Here is a 17,134-nt window from a genome sequence, read left to right as displayed (position 1 = left end):
GTTGAATAGCAGCCTCCCATTTGTGTCCACACTTCGGGTGAGTAGCCACCAAGTTCAGAAAGAAGACAATGTTCAGTAGCAAAAAATAAAGGTGTTAGTGTTAATTCCACAGGTCCAAAGTGTACCTGTAAAATGGGAAGTGGGAAGAGAAAGTGAGAAGGAGGAGGTATGAACTCTTTGCATCTATCGTGGAATTTCAATGCCCTCACTCCTTCTTTTTTACCCAATGATTTCCATCAAGGGGGGAAAAAAATGCATGTTCCATATCTCTTTTACTTTCTTCCAAAAGTTTTGAGAGAGAAGGAAAAAAAACAGAAAAAATAATCACATCTGAGGCTTTCCTGCACAGAGAAAAAATTAATTCTTTTTCAAACTGTATATTCAGCTACACCTGGTGAGCAATAAAGAATTAAAACCTACCTAAGAATTAAAATCTTTGATGCATCTGGGATAGGAAAAGAATATGTTACACCCCCATTACAGGAAGACGCCATATAGAGTTTATTTGACAAATCACACTGCATTAAAAGGGAAAATGTCTTCTGCAAGGCCAGGGACAGCCTCAGGCTGCTGATCTATGTCTCTGGGATAGATACACTAATGACAGTACAAGTTTGAACCTCTACTAGAGGGATTGTAGTGCAAATAAAAGAGCACGACCTCAACCTTTCTCAGCAGCAGGGTGCCTGGATCTGCCCTGGCTGATGAGGAGCTGACTGGATCAGAAGGATGTTACAGTACTGTCAAAGTAAAGCTGAAAACATCTTTAATTTCCTAAATACCTTTTTAACCTATCCACAATTTCAATTGAAAAGCTTCATGCCAGTCTGCCAGCCAACCCACTAGCAAATACTTCTCATACACACTCCCCCTTTCAGAAAATTAATTTTTACGTTAGAAAGTATTCAGTTTCGTTCAAAAGTAGTTATTCCATATTTCTTAACTGAAGAACAAGTCACTTTTCCTTTATACTGATATAACCGTGAGAAGTATTCTCAAGGGCTAATTTTAACTGAGTCAAATTTCCCTAAACTGCCTTTGTAGTTAATGGATAGAAAAACACTTCCCTAGAGAGTTAATTCAGCAGTTCCCTGACCCCAGAGAGCCTGTCTCACTTTGTGGTCTCTGAAGGGAACCTGAAGAAAATGGATGCCGTTAATCTTTCCGAATAGCCCTCTCCATGCAACACCTGAAGGGGTTTGCACTTGTTTAACTGAGATTATGGAAACAATAGAAACACAAAATAAGTTTCCTCGAACATGTACTTTATGCAACAAAATAATGGGTTATTAGCTACTTACTACAACAAAGCAAAACAAGGAGGGAAGATGTGTCTACTTAGGTTAGATTCTTATTTTCAGGAGGTTGAGCATTTTTTAATTTATGAAACAATCTAAACATAAACCAGGCAGAGTTTGTGGTACAACTTCTTCAGGATTCCAATATAACTTAGTGTTAATTGATAACAGCTGCTGTATGAAAGGAACAATCTCATGTAACAGAAGAATTTGATACATGGATGGGGAAAGAACAATAGTGCCCAAGATGTTTTGAAAACAGCATGCTGAAAATGTTTTACTTGAAGTCTTTGAATGAAAAGTAGCAAGTGTAAAATCTGAGGAAACTGCAGCATCCAGACACATAGAAGATCCAGAAAACCTTCCAGTGTGAACTCCACTATCCTGAGCAGCAGAATGAAGTCCCGGTAATGTCTGAATTTTCTGAAGAAAGAGAAATTCACATGAAAGCACTCGGACAGTGACTGAGCAGCCAGCCTAACCAAGCACAAATGGATCTCCATAGAGCATTCCCGTGTTCACTTCTGATTCACCAGTAACGAATCAAGTCTCTCCTACAAAGCTTATTTTCCAGTGTTGACCTCTGCCTCCTTGCTCTGTTTCACAGAAATATGAGCCAGTGGCGCAACATTTCCTTCCTAACACAGGGAAGTATCTTTCACTACCAGCACTGCCCTCTGCCTTCCACCAGATGAAGAGGAATCTTTCAGCGTGTGCTCAGCTGATTACCCCTTACATGCATTCATCACCTGGCATATGTAGAAGACAAATCTCTTTCCCAAAGCCTTAGTGCTTAACTTACATGGGAAGAAGTAACATGAATACTAAAGGGAGAGGAAGGCGCCAGCTATTCAGTAAACAGTTGCTCAAATGCTATGACGCCACCGCAGACTGTTGCATGGCTGACATCCCCTTTAATTTTTGGTCAGTAAATTCACAGTTTGTGAACAGATTGATCAGTTACTGTTTGTTAATACACCTAATCCATGCACGTTCCTGGTTTCTATGCTTTGTGAAGCCAGGTACCATGGTATACAGGAAAACAGAATCGTTTTGCATGAGTTCTCTAATCTCCAGTTCTGAAGCGTAACAGGACCACAGCAATTCTACCTTGTTGTAGGCACCAGTTGCTACACCACAAGTATGGTCACCCAAAGTGAATACAAAATGTGATCTCTAAAGGCTTGATCTTTGCTTGAACAGAGGATTTTTATTAAAATCAAGCAGTAACTTGTTTCCACACAGAATAACAAGCATAAGTTAATTTCTTGTTTCAGTATGTCTTCTGGGATCAAATTTAAATCATCCCTTTTTAATAATGACAGAGATCTATTACAGTCAGTAAGAGGAAGCATTTCAAGATGCTTAAAAACCTATTCAAAAAGTTTTCACTGAGAAGCTCAAGGAACCATAAAAAAGAGAGGTTGTAGCCGGATGCCATTATAGGATCTGAAAAGAAGATTATTCCTTAGAAAACATGACCATGATATGATTATTTTTCTATGGATTGTAGAGTGTGGTACTATATCCCCTCCAAAGATGTAGTTAACTTACTTGAATTTTATGATAATAACGTATGACACAGTGTCCTCTGCGATTAATCACAAATATTTTTAAAAGATGAGGCTTCGTTGTAACTTTGTTCTTTGTATCTTGGCTTTTGTTAGCGCATTTTAATTAGGATCTGGTATCTGCAATAAACAGTAAACATAAAGAGCTTTGCAAAAATGTATTAGACTGTTTGTTTTCACACTCTAATGCATATTTGCACAATTTTACCATGAAAAAGGAAAACATGCTAAGCTCTTGGGCTCTATCCCAAATGTCCTGGAATAGAATCTGGAAATTACTAAGAATCAAACCACACCACGTCATATTTCAGCAATTAACCTAAGAAAAGAGGGCACACTCTCTGTGTGAAAGATAGTTTTGTGGGAGGCATTTGTGAAGGAAAGAAGCTTCCAGAAGAGAAACACAAGCAACTATTTGCAATTTGATTTAATTTTCTTTGACCAGGTAAAAGCTTGATAAACACACTGGGGTTATAGACTTTTTTCTTTTAACAACAGTGGAGAAAATATTTATCATTTATTCCCCATTGTTGAAGGGAAATGTGTCTGAAAGAAATTGAGAATAAAAATACAGCTGGAAATTTGGTGCACTACTATTTATTTTACAAGTTACACAAATGACAAAAATACAAAAGAACAATTTTGGAAATATGCAGAATAAGTAAATATATATATAATCATAGTGAATAAAAAAAACAGATACTGACAACAAGCAGCCCTGGATACCAGGGGCTAGATAAACGGACTTTATTATAATCACATGTATACTGATTCGAAGAAAGTTCTGGGGATTAATGTCACTTCTGTAATACACTATAATTTCATATATATATATATATATATATATATATATATATATATATATATATATAAAATCACTCAGAACTGAAAATGGTATTTGCCAAAGACAGATGCACTTTCATTTCAAAGTATTCCTATCAAACTCTATCAGAAAACTTGAAGGGTTTAAAATGTGGCTCCTGTGAACAATTGGTATTGATATGACACCTTGATAGTATTTGAACGTGACACAAAAGTCATAAAAGTATATAAGCAATTGTAAGGTGTAAAGTGATTTTTTCCACCAAAGCTAGGCTTTAATGTGTTTCCAAATAAAACACAAGATTAAGTAATTTATTTTGTCACATGATTTATTTATGGGCTGAAACACTGTAAACAACAGATAAAAGATACAGACTCAGATGTCAAAGTAAAAGATGAAAATCATTACATTTTATTAGCAGAAGATATATAAAAATGCCAAAATGAACTGTAAAGAGAAGGAAAGTGTTATGCTCAGAGGTCCTGCAGCAGAGTTGCATTTGTTTTTCCCACCTCCCCTAAAGGGGAATAATAGCTCTGAATTTAATTAAAAATCTATTTTTTAAGATTAAAGTCATGAAAAAGTTAAAAGACTGGATCACAAAGAAGAGTAACTGTGAGGATCTCAGGGAATATGAACTGATGAACTCCCTTATATTTTATTTCCTCTCAACTATTTGTGGGAGGATCACTAGCGCTGCATAGGAATTGTTAGTCCTGGATAAAAGCAAGGATTTCATAAACCAATAAATTTTTCATTAGTTTTACATAAATTTTAGTAGCAATAGTTTAATTTCAGTCAAATTATTTCAATCAGATGAGTTGCTGCTGAATGTAACATTATACATTATATTAACTGGGGCATTTAGAAACCTGGTTCCTAACTGTGCTGCAAGGCTCGAGGCATTGTTTGGCATACATTTTTTTCTTAACATGTAGAATAAAAGTAAAATAGAAGAGATAATGAGAATGAAACTAAAAAGGAATTTTATAAACTTCTAACCACTCAGAGAATTGGAAAACCCAAACTGACTAGACACTTGTGAGGTGTTTTACTATATTTATAGGCCTAGAGTTTTCTTGGTCCTCTTAAAAATAAGTTAGAAGTGTTATGATGTAATTTCTCAGGCTTCAGCTTCAGCTGTCCTTTTTCTCAGGCCACATATTGACACTCCAAGAAAAGACTGGAAGAAACAATCATGTTGCATTTGATCCTGACAAATTCTGAAATGATACAACCCTGCAAGTATGTTCATGACACACATGAACATCTCAGACAAGCTCAAGTAGGAAAACAGAATTTCTCAGATAATTCAGAATCATTTATGGCTTGTCGGTCAAGACCAACCTCTTCTTCCTCTAGATATCTGATAACAGATCCTGGTACTAAGCACAATACTGTCCCCTGCAAAGCAGATACAGCCTCTAGTCACAGGCAAGCCAAAGGTTTTCAGGGCAGCCTCATCTGAGGCATATTCCACAAGTGTAACTCAAAGGTAACAAAAGTGTGAGAAACCATGGCTGGGGGCATTTACGAAAGAACCACTAGCACACTTCTTTCTTGCAAAGTGCAGTTGATTGTAAGCATCCATTGCTACTTGGCCATCCACGCTGCTTGGCCAGCCTGGAAGAGGTGAGGATGAGGTCATGAGAAAAGAATCAGCATTAATCTTGAAAGAACAGTTTCATTTCAGCGGGTGCATTCCAATACTTACAGGTCAATGCTGGTTGACTCCAACCAGAATTACATACTCTTTATTATAATTTTGATAATACTCATACATTAACCTTCCCCTGTTGCCCATTTTGCCTCAGTCAGAATTGCAGAATGGCACCCAAAGGCCTGTATGTAGAGCTTTCCAGTGCCAAATAAACCAAGCATGTCTTTTTATGCTGTATGGTTTATAATTTTCTTGATCCTGACTTCAACAGAAATGCTGTGTGTGGAAGGATGACAAGATTGGGTCCCCAGGCAAAAGCTCTGTAAAATAATGCATAGGAATGTTATTGTTGGAATTTTAAGAAACAACATGCCCTAATTGGGCCAAACCCAGGCCATCTCCCTCATGCAAGAAATCAGTCAAACTACTCGTATGAGTAAATAAAAAGCTGTGAATCTGTTATGGTTTACTTGCCATACCTTTTGGGAATTCTTCTCTGTTATCTACATACAGTTGTACCAATCTAGTTGGCAGGGGGGAAGGTTTCCTAGCTCACTGATCCCATGATACAGATAAATGGATTGGTCCAATCCTTCATTTCTAGGGGGTATTTTGCCCTGTTTAGAAACGGGCAGAAACTCTGCTACCTTTGTTACAGCAAGGTTAAGCAAAAGTATGGATCCATACTGCCAAGCATGGCAACTTGTAATACTTGCTACCTGATGCTTTCCACATATTTGCTCATTTTCATAACTAGTAAAATCGTTATTCATAACACTTGAATTTATATACCTACTCAGAGAATTTCAACTTTGCCCTTTAAACACTAGAGCTTATAATAACTTGACTATTCTCACAGAAACATTGTCAGCAAAGTATTTGAAGTTCACAGTGACTCGATGCAATTATGCCACGTTTTGGACACAAAAGGAACAGTCTGTTAGCATTCCTTCCTTGTACATGGAGTTCTTTTTATTGATAACTTTATAAGCAAGCTTAATGGAGTTAGGTGGGGAAGGAGACGGAGGGATAACGATAACAATGAGAACACAAAGCTGCAATAAATTCTTAATCTTTATTGCTTGATGTACCCTGAGAAACTTGGAAGTACAAGTCTTTTCCCTATGAGTTTTATCCTCTGTTTGCCAAACATTTTAATTTGTTGTTTTTCTAGCACTGAAGAAGCCAGCATGGTTTTGCCTTTTCCTTGCATTTCTGTCGGTGTGTTAAATTCATACTATTATATTTGTAAAGGTGTCAGCAGCAATGTGCACAGCACTGGAAACACAGTTGTATACTAGAAAATTGCCATGTAGTCCACCTATTGCTTTTCCTTTGCATAAAAGGCATATTGCTTGTTAATTACACACCACAGTGCATAGAACAGAGGGAAGTCAGGCAGGCAATGAACACACTGAGCCATATCGTCCCCCGTAGTGTAAAAAGGAAGGGAATGAAAAGATACACCAAAAATCTCTTCTCAAATAAAGCAGCACAAAAGGCACCCAATATCTCCATCTCCCCTAAGTGAGTTTCTTCTGCAAAACAAAAATCAGCTGGTGCTGCAGTGAGTGAGGAAGCTTGAGTAATGAAAGGGTAGCAGTTACCTCTGTGCTGTAGAAGAATCTGAACTTCTATCTTCTGGACACCTACTATGCAGTCAATTGCATAGGATGTATATTTTGTGAGGGGACAAACTGTTCAGCAGACTTGCTGTTTAACCAAGCTGCATCTAAGAGTGGGAAAACTCTTGCTAACAACTCAAGAAGCCTTAAAACAGGCAGTCTGTGGCTCAGCGCTGTACATCATCCAGTTAACCCTCTGCAACGACTTGACCACAAAACAGCAATTGGATGTAGAATAAGGAGTTTGTTATGCTAAGCAAATGAGGCAGCAGATACTACTCACACATTGTCAACACACACAACTGAAAACAAGTCATATTAATGGTGAAATGGGTAAAGAGATCCTTGTTGCAGAGGTATGGCTCATGGGCAGCTGGGGTAAACATTGACTGTAGTGGCCTTCAACAATCATGGGAGATCCACACCAGTAAATTAGTTTCCCCCCTTTCTCTCTCCACTCACTGAACTCGAGGCATTCCAATGTATGTCATGATTTTTTAGGTGTCATTCCACCTCTCATACAGTTTAATCTCAAATTTGAACAATTTGCAGGGGGGAAACATTTTGAATATAAAAAAGTAAAAATGCAGACTGGCTGTACAAGCCACAAAAACATGAAAAGATTTTTTTAATATGACCATCAGAGACAACAGCTAAGAAAGCATACACATATGAGACATATTACCGATTATGAGAACAATAAATCACAGACACAGCGCACCAGCACTTAACAGCTCAAGACAGAATATGGAATAGTACCTAGTCACAAAGAGACAAGCTGAAATAAATGTACTTTTAAGTTTGGAACAATCTATCCTATATATGCCATGCTTACTATAGGGTAGTCACCCTACACTACTATCACAAATGGGTGTTTTCAGGTGCAGTAATAACATTTTATTGCCACTGTTCAGTCACTTTATCTTTTATGCATATTATTACTTTAGGCTGATTCCAAGCAAAAGACAAAAGGGCCATGGCTTCAGAAACTTTTTTACAAGAGGCTGTACCTAGCTTTCCTCACAAAGGACATGATCCAGATACCAACAAAGTCAGTAAGATACTTTCCATTCCTCTAATGTGACTTCGTCCAAAACAAACATGTAGAAACCTGCATATACTGCCACTCGATGGGTCCAAGCACCTGATAGTAATTTCATGGTAATTTGCTTTATCTTGTATTTTTGTACTCCATCTTATTTTGACTCCTTCCAACATAAAGTGTTCCTGCTCTTAGGCAGCATGTAATAATACGTCTGAATAATATAACTGCAGAAGCTGATTGATAGCAGTTTATTAACTTGTGCAGAGTTTAGTTTCCTTTAACTCATTACTATGTGCCTGCATTTTCTAAATTTATATACACATTATAGTCTGGATGGAAACCCCTGAGACAGGAGTCTTAAATATTGTACAAAGCACAAAAGGGTTACAAGCATTACCAGGTAGCAGAGCAGCCCTACACAGCTCTGCACCACCACAGCCAACATATGTATAATGGCTTCCTCCCTTCTCGATCAGTGATGGCTACTGGGAAGGGGAGGATGAGACTAACAGGGAACAACAATTTTTCATGGGCCATACAGTGAAAGGTGCCAACTGTAAATTGGTATGAATACTTAAGCCAAGAAACCTATCTGTAGAGATTTATGCCAGTTCGGGACTTATCACAGAAGTTTTAAAGCAGTCCCCAAAAACCAGGCAGCTATGTAAAAAATACCTGTGTCATGTTGTTATAACTGTTGTCTTGCAAGCAAAAAGACACCAGGCAGTAAGCACCACAGCAAGAAAAATACAAAAACAAAACCAAAAATAACCCCAAAATCACAGAAAGCACAAACAAACAAAACCCCAGAAGACAAAAGAAGATCTTGAAACATACTAGGAGAGCTTCTTTTACAGTTGCTTTGTGAAACATCAGTTCAATCAATCAAATGACAGTGAAAGAAGTGCTTTTCTTCCAAATTAACATTTAAGTAATTTTGTCAGACTGATAGCCTTTTAACTGATGTTTATTTTTCCACCAAAGGACAGCTGATTAAAATAAACACTTTGTTAGTCTACCTTTAAATGTGAAACTTAAATCAGAATGACCAAATTCTATATTACTAAGCAGCCTTTGAAATGAAATATGCCTTATTCCTAAGAGTGGTTATGTTTTTATCATATAGAGCTTATTTGTCCACATTCATCTCACATTGCTTTGATATTTATAATAATCTGAATACTTATTACAAACCTAATTGTGTCATAAAAAGAATAAGAGAACAAAGTGACAATACTAATAATTCAAACAGCAAAATTGTTTGGTAAAAATACCAAATGAAACAAGAAAAATACAAAATAGTTTAAGATTTTGCCTTAGCTAGATTTCACAAAGGAGCTCTATACAGAGAGAAAAGTACCTTACCCATTTACAACAGATTATAAATGGCACTCACTGCATAAATCTATTCAATACAACAGTGGGGTGGGTTCTGATTTCATCTCTTTAAAATATATATAAACCAGCTGGTACAAAATTTCTTTTAAAAGCAGAGCGTAAATTCCAGTATCTAGGTCCTTCATTTGGAGATATAGTGAAGAGCTCCGACTATCTGAGGGACTTGCTGTCATCATGAGACTAGGCTGCATGACTATGGTGTACATTCAAAAATGCTTTACTTCTACAGGAGCTCTGCTACTCACATTTCAATATAAAAAAGGTGCCAGAATCTTCCCATCAGTTTGTCCTATGCACATGCAATAAAAAATCTGCAAGAAAATTACTTTAGTTCAGCTGAAAGTTGAATGTAAGGTGGAGACTTTGTAGTTGAAAATATAAAGGAAATAAATGATCGTAAGACTCAAATTTACAAACATGAAGATAAGCAACTTTATTTTCTAAACCTGTGAGTAGCTCACTGACGTAAATGAAGTAAGTTCAGACTCCTTTTCTGTGTCTGAGATAAGGCATTTTTTTGCAAAGACACAAACTTGTTTGGGAGTAAACTGAGAATTAAAGTGCATGGACTCCTTTTATCTGATCATATAGCAGTGAAATAATAGAGATAATCTGAAGGAGGAGAATAAAAATGGTTTGCATTGGAGATTCAATACTCTATTACTTAAGAATAAAGAATTTCTAATAGCCATTAAAATGAAAATAAAGGAATATATAAATTTTAATTTGGTCTCTGCTTCATATAATGTACTAAAGGTTTTCAAAGTGACTTTTAGAAGCTGGATTTTAGGTGTATGTCATGAAATCAGGAAATGCCAAAGGCAAGAAAAATCTGAGCTATTAGCAAAGCTAACAATAAAAAATTAGAACATCAAAAATCCCATAGTAAAAAGCTTATGTAGAATTGCGACAGATTAAGGCACTATTGAATAATATTGCTGTTAAAGAAGCCAATTATTTTTATAGAGCAAATAATTTTTTCTATGATAATTCATATAAAACTGGTAAATGGTTAACTGCCTTAATAAAAGGGGAAGAGAAATCTCAACATAACAGCAATTTATACAAAACAAGGGATGATAATGAAGAAGAAGAATTAGCTTTGTGATCTCTCCAGGGCACATTATGAGACTACATAAATCTGAAACTCCTGAAGATGATAGCCAAATTTTGGGACTGAAAATTTAAAAACTTGAGTCTTATCTATCTTTGCCTTAACACTGGAATAAAGAGGTTGGCTATGGTCCAAAAGACGCTGGGAACAGCCAGACCTCAGTGGCACCAGGCAGAGATGGCTGTCCATGACACTTTATTAATGCTGTTCTTAAAGCACTTGGCCTCTTCATGCCACAGTCTTTTACATTTTTTTTGACTGGAGCTAAGTAGTCCCTATAATATTACTGAAATCATTACTATTTTGAAACAAGAGAAAAGGTCTTTGTGATTGTTCAGCTGTCATCCTCTTTTTTTTCTCACTTCTGACAATACCAAAATGCTTAGTTAGCTGGAAAAGCAAGGTAGTGAGAAAATATTCATGGGGATCAGACAGGTTACATTAAGAGAGACTCCCACCACAGACACAAACAAGGTATTTAACATTACTACTAGCTGTGCTCAAAATATTTTCCTCTTCCCTAACTGGTAGCTGCAGTAGCTACTGAAAGACTGTATAAGCAGCATGATTGGCAGGACTGTAAAGATTTGTTTGAAAAACAGCCTTAAAGAGGCAGCTCTTCAGAGTGAAAGCTCTCACTGAATTAAGCCCTCAAAATCAACATTTGTTTCAAAGAAACTTTCATTAATGTGATATCATCTCCCAAAGAATTTATTTGTGAGCAAAACCACCTCTGGCTGAACTTAACAGCCAAACAGTAGCCTACCGAGACCTCAGGAAGTGAAGATTCAGTTTTATTCACATCTTCCTTACTGGTAAGTCTGACTGAGAAGTCTGACAGCTCAAGAAAGACTAACTGCATTTGGTCACTTTCATATTGTTCCCACTTGCACTGTTTGGCTAAAAAGAACAGATCTTCCAATTAAGCATTTGCTATACAGGAATACAGTAACAATGCTTGAAAATGGATGTTCAAGTGTCTTCCTTTTAACTCACCTACCTTTCACTCATGTTACTTGAAGAAGTTTTGTTTCATCCTGTATAAAGATTTATGCTAAGAACAGGACACTTGGTCTCTTTATGACTGTTGGAGTTACACACAACTCGCTAAAACTGACCCACACTCTTCTCCTCAGGATTAAATTGATAGTAAAGGAGAATCAAGCACATTCTATCAAGCTTAAAACCTTCAAGTTCCTTCTTTCTCTTGTTCTCATTTTCCTTTGAAGTAACATGAAAAAACTGTGTCTGGGGAAGTTGAAAGCAATAGTGTTCAAGATTAGGATAGCAACACACATTGTCTGGAGATGGGTCACAACGAAAAGGGATATATTTACACTAACTAAAAAGAAGTCCTTTGTGTGGTGTCTTTGAACTACCTGACTTTGGCTGCTAATGTTATAGTTTGAGACTTGCATGTTTTCAAAAAGAAACTGATTGTCCTTTCCAAGGTTTTTGTGTAGACTTGGTAAAGGTAGAGGAAGGAATTACAAAAGGTCATAGAAGACATTACCAATTCTTTACATAAGTAGCAGTCCCCCCTCAAGAAAACTTGCCCTTTGATGGGAGAATGGCTTTTGGTTTACAACTCTTGGAGCAGGGATGCTTGTATCTTGCTGGTGTGCTGGAAGAATAGTAGATACTCTCAAGCTTTATGATTATTTAGCACCATGGGGACTATTAACTGCTGGTAAGACTACAGTCTGAGTTACTGGATTTCAGTAACAGTTGCAGACTTGGCCTTTAATCTGATTTCCAGTGTGCTGTTTTATTTCTGCCTCATCCAGCATGGTGGCAGCAATGCAGGATCAGGCCTTCAAATTTGCTTACTGACTGCTAATAAAACTCAATGCACAACTCATGGTTTGAAGTCAGTATTTAAAAAAGGGCACTGTAAAACTTTTCTATTGAGAGACATTTTAAAATATTTAGCAGGTTGACTTCTTGTGATCTCAGGAATACTTTCATTTTCAATGGTTTCAATGAATTAGTGCATTTCAGAAAGGAATAGCAAAGTAAAAAAACAGACTTATGTTCTTTGTGCTTTTATAACAAATTGAACTTTTTTTTTTTTTTTTTTTTTTTGGTAAAGAAAAGCAACAAATCATAGAATAACTTAGGTTGGAAGGAACCTCTGGGAGTTGTCCAGCCACCTACTCAAATAGGTCTAATTAGATCAAGTTGCTCATGGCCATGTCCAGCTCAGTCTTGAATACCCCACAGAATGGAGATCCTCTTTGAGCAACCTCTTCCAGAATTTGACCAATGTAATAGTAAAAAAAAAATAATATGAGAATTTCCCATACTCCAACTTGTCTCTCTGTCGCCTTCCTTCCTATTTTTGTGCAATTCCAAGCAGAGCTTGTTTCTCTCTTCTCTGTATCCTCTGATCAGGTCTTTACAGACATCAATAAGGTCTCCCCTTCTCTTTTTAAGGCTGAACAGGACCATCTCTCTCAGCCTCTCTTAGTCCATTATGTTCTCCAGCCCCCTGACCAGCATGGTGGCATCCCCTGGACTGCCTTCAGTATGTCAACACCCTTCCTTTACCAGAGATCCCCAAACTAGACACACTACCCCAGATGCAGTATTACAAGTGCTGAAAAAAATGTAAATAAGTGGTCCAGTGGTAAGAAGATTACAGCAGTCTGTACCAAAGACTCTGCTGAAGTCAAAGCATACAACATCAACCACCATTCCCTTGTCCCCAGCTCCAGCCTCCTTGTTGTAAGAAGCAACTTATACTACTTTGGAATTGTTAGAATTCAGAGCCAAGTCAAAAAAGCCTAATGACTTTATGTTATTGAGTTTATTCCTTATGTTTTGCCCTGCTACATGTAGATATATACCCTTAGATTTTCTCTGTAGTTTCCTACATGAACCTGCCAATATACTACTTATACCCTCACCTGATACCAACAGAAAAAATGAACAGCTGTTCAAAAAGGGCAGAAGTATAGAGATGAAAAACAGTAGTTGTCCTTAGTCTTCACACTGTCAAAGTGATTTTTTTTTTCCCACTGTTTTATGCTGGCCCACTCAGCAAATAAAAACCAAAAGTTTATTCAGGGAGGAACAGGGCCAGTTGCCTTGGTTCACTCACAGGGGAAAAAAGAATTACAGAGGTAACAGAAATAAGATGATCTTCCCCTGGCAGCACCGCATAGCGTTCTAGAGGAAACAGTTGCTTCATTCCTTCCCAATCGCTCACCGGTTATTACACTAAAATGCACCCAAGACAATCACTATCATAATGAGGTTAACGGATATGATAAATTCAGCAGAAGCATTCTTCGGTTTTGATTGACTTTGTGGCTGTGAACTCCTAAATTCATCCTTCCCACACTTTATGACTGACAAATATTTGTTAGGGCTAATGTGAATATTCATTGACACTTTTAAATTTTTTGCAAAATCCTTGAATGAGAATTGCAGCAATAAGAAGTAATAATATTTTGAAAACACCTTAGAGAGGGAGTTTCCTTCTTTTTCTAGGACACCTTTCTGGTGAAGAGGCATGCTGCTACATCAGATCACCAGAGAAGAAAAGATTGTGCTCGAGCAGAGAGGATCTCGTGTACATTTTGCAGAGCCAGAGGGCAATTACTCCGCTCTTGTCTGGCCCACACAAACACCGCATCAGGAAAAAAGAAAATTTAAACCACATTTTTAATGCTGCAAGAGGAGAAACAGTGCCATGAACAACTGGCACTACTCAGTGTATGATATTTCACTACTTTAAAAATGTCAGTTCCCTTGTAAGGGCCATAAAAATCTTAGCTGTTGTGCTGCTGTAGGGTTTGCGCTTAATTGTTGTAAAAAACAAGTGGGAGTCAGTGTAATGAAAGAGGTGCTCTTGCCCTCAAATTCCTTTAGGCACTAAGTTAGAGTTCTTCAAAATAGGGCATGGATGCGAACTACCATTTTCTTTTACTAGGGAAACAGTCATTTTCAGCATAAATGAAAGCCAATGTGTATTTTTTCACCCATATATGGAGATTTTTTTTTTTATTAAATAAATTCTGGAAATACAAAAATCAAAGTGAAAATAAACACTCTTTTGCATTTTTTTCTGTACCCTTGCTCCTAACTTCCACCTATACTCCACCTGAACACTAGTAACAGTGTGCACAGTCAGTTATTCTGATCCACGTAAGCTGAATCTTCTGCATCAATTATTTTCTAGGCTAGTGAAAGGATAGTATAAAATAATTATTGGCATGGCACATTAGTGTTTAAGAACAACAGTTCTGGGGTTATTTTTAGAAAAAAGACCATAAAAATATATGTGGAAAGGGACTGAGGAAAAAAGCTAACTGCAGAGAAAGAAAACTACTGAAAGAGCTAGACATCAGAACAAGATTTAAAAAGCTGTCTGAGGTAAAGTTGCTTGAACTTTCAATTTGCTTACTCTTCTGTTCTCAGTTTGGAGAACGGGCAGCCACTCTACCCTGATTCTCTCCCACCCATTCTGCCTTCAGTGTGGTTGCCTTCCTTTTCTATCTTCTTGCTTTGCTTCTTTCTTCACTCAACTAGCTTTAGTCCCTTCCCTTTATCAAGTGCCAGCAACTAGAGAGAAGACCCGTCACACTGCAGAGGATGGCCATGCTCAGTGAGGCTGCTGTGCAGGGATCGGGCACAGCAGGGGGAAGCCTGAAACTGCATTATCCGGGTCCCTTTCAAACAGCTTTTCAGTATTTGTAAGAAAATGGGCAAGGGAGAGAATTGTTAGAAACTGCCCTTTCAGTGAGGATCACTGGTTACCAGGCACTAAGCACATATTACTATAAAAAGTAACAGCTCTTTTAGTCATTGGGAGGTCTTATTTTATGGAAGTACCACCGTAACATTAGCATGCTGCGTGTATATCCAATCAGGGCTGGAAAAGCAGTCAGGATACAGGCTCTTTTAGCAGAGTAACTATAGACAGTATTAGCCTCATTTCAAGTTTCAAATATCAAAATAGAATTGCACAACTTAAATACAAAAAGACTAACCTTTTTCAACAATATTTTTATTTAAAGAATTGTCACTTTCAGTAGAGGAACAGATTTTGCTTAAACTGAAAAAAAAAAAAATCCAACAAAATTTTTCCCAAACTTATCATTTCTAAGTAAAGATAGGACCATCTGCCCACTTACACCAGCTGGGTGTCTGGCCATGAATGTCTGATATTTCATGCCAAACTGAGTAGTCATGAATGGTTTATTATTTGCTTATTTACTTATTTACTAAAAAAAATATAATAATCAATCTGCAGTCAGTTAATTTGTCTAAATTGCAGTCTCACATTTTGGCCTCGTTGTACTTTCAATGCACCTGAAGAGTCTGGTTGCCGTGCTGGCCCCCAGTACAAAGCCTAATGAAGTCCCACCACTTCTAGTAAAACTCTAAGCAAATGCTACCCTGGGAATCAGACTGTAGTTTCCAAAAGAACACAAATGTTAATTTATCAAAATAATAGTATCAACTGGTCTATGAGTGCTTTATTTATATATCATATTTAAGTGGCTAATCAGAAGTAATACTTATTATTAAATACAAATAGTTTTTTATTTACATAAATAAAGCTTATCTTACTTCTTTTGCCAGTTTTGGCTTCCTTGCTAGCCATCACAGACTGTATTGGCAACCACAGTACCTCCACTGGTCTTGCCAGCTTAAGTGGAAATAAATCTGATCTTTATTTTTAAATTGCAGCTTAATACTGCTGAAGTACACAAGATTGATTTGAAAATTCCTTTTTTATTCTAATTTTTTTTCTCAGGCCAGCCTTTTCTATGCAGCTTGGAGTTTCACAGCTTAGTTCCACTGTCATGTTCACTGATTGCAATTTGATCTCATTGCTGCTGTTCCTCAGCACGTTGGTGGTACAGTCACTGGTATTGTAAAAATGAAAGATTTCATCCCTTGCCAGTGCAGAACTGCTATTTATTTAGTCTGGGGTCTGTTTTAATTTTGACTCATTTGGGGACTTTATTCAATACACTAAGGGTTTGCTTAAACAGGGACACTCAGGAAAGTTAATCCAAAGTAATTAAAACAGTGAATTTAAAATGGATTAGTTAAACCACATTAAACCCCAGTCCATACTGGTTTAACTAATCCACTTTAAATTCATACCTTTAGTTAATTTGGATTAATTTTCCTGAGTGTCTCTGTTTAGACAAGCCCTAAAGCCCCAATCCTGTAAACAATTTATGCACACAAGTATTTATATGTGATGCACTTAATTAGCCTTGATTCAGGAAAGCACTTAAGCTCTGCTGAAATCAATGGAACTTAAGTGTCAATGGATGGTTTTGCCTGAATTGGGACCAAAGGCACCATGTGCAAAATGTTGCCCTGGACACTCATATTCACAGGAATCACTGTGCATTTTTGGATACTCTTAGAACGCATTTTTTCTGATATCCAGTTTATTTTCATTTTGCCCTATGGCATTAAATCTTTGTAAAGCCTTGCTCTCCTCTAACCAGTTCCTCCATCCCTCTGGGCACTGATCTAACAGCTTGTGGTACATCAGATTGTGCTGATATGACTCTGCTTATGCACTGTGTGTTTCTGGATCTCAAGATCAGGAAACTGGTTCCTTTACAC

This window comes from Pezoporus flaviventris, unplaced genomic scaffold (assembly GCF_033815535.1).
Source record: "Pezoporus flaviventris isolate CSIRO_AGI_PZ_B2104156 unplaced genomic scaffold, CSIRO_AGI_Pfla_v1 ptg000037l, whole genome shotgun sequence".
In the NCBI taxonomy this organism is placed as follows: Eukaryota; Metazoa; Chordata; class Aves; order Psittaciformes; family Psittacidae; genus Pezoporus; species Pezoporus flaviventris.
The sequence above is the reverse complement of the archived record's forward strand: the minus strand, read 5'-3'. Positions refer to the sequence as shown.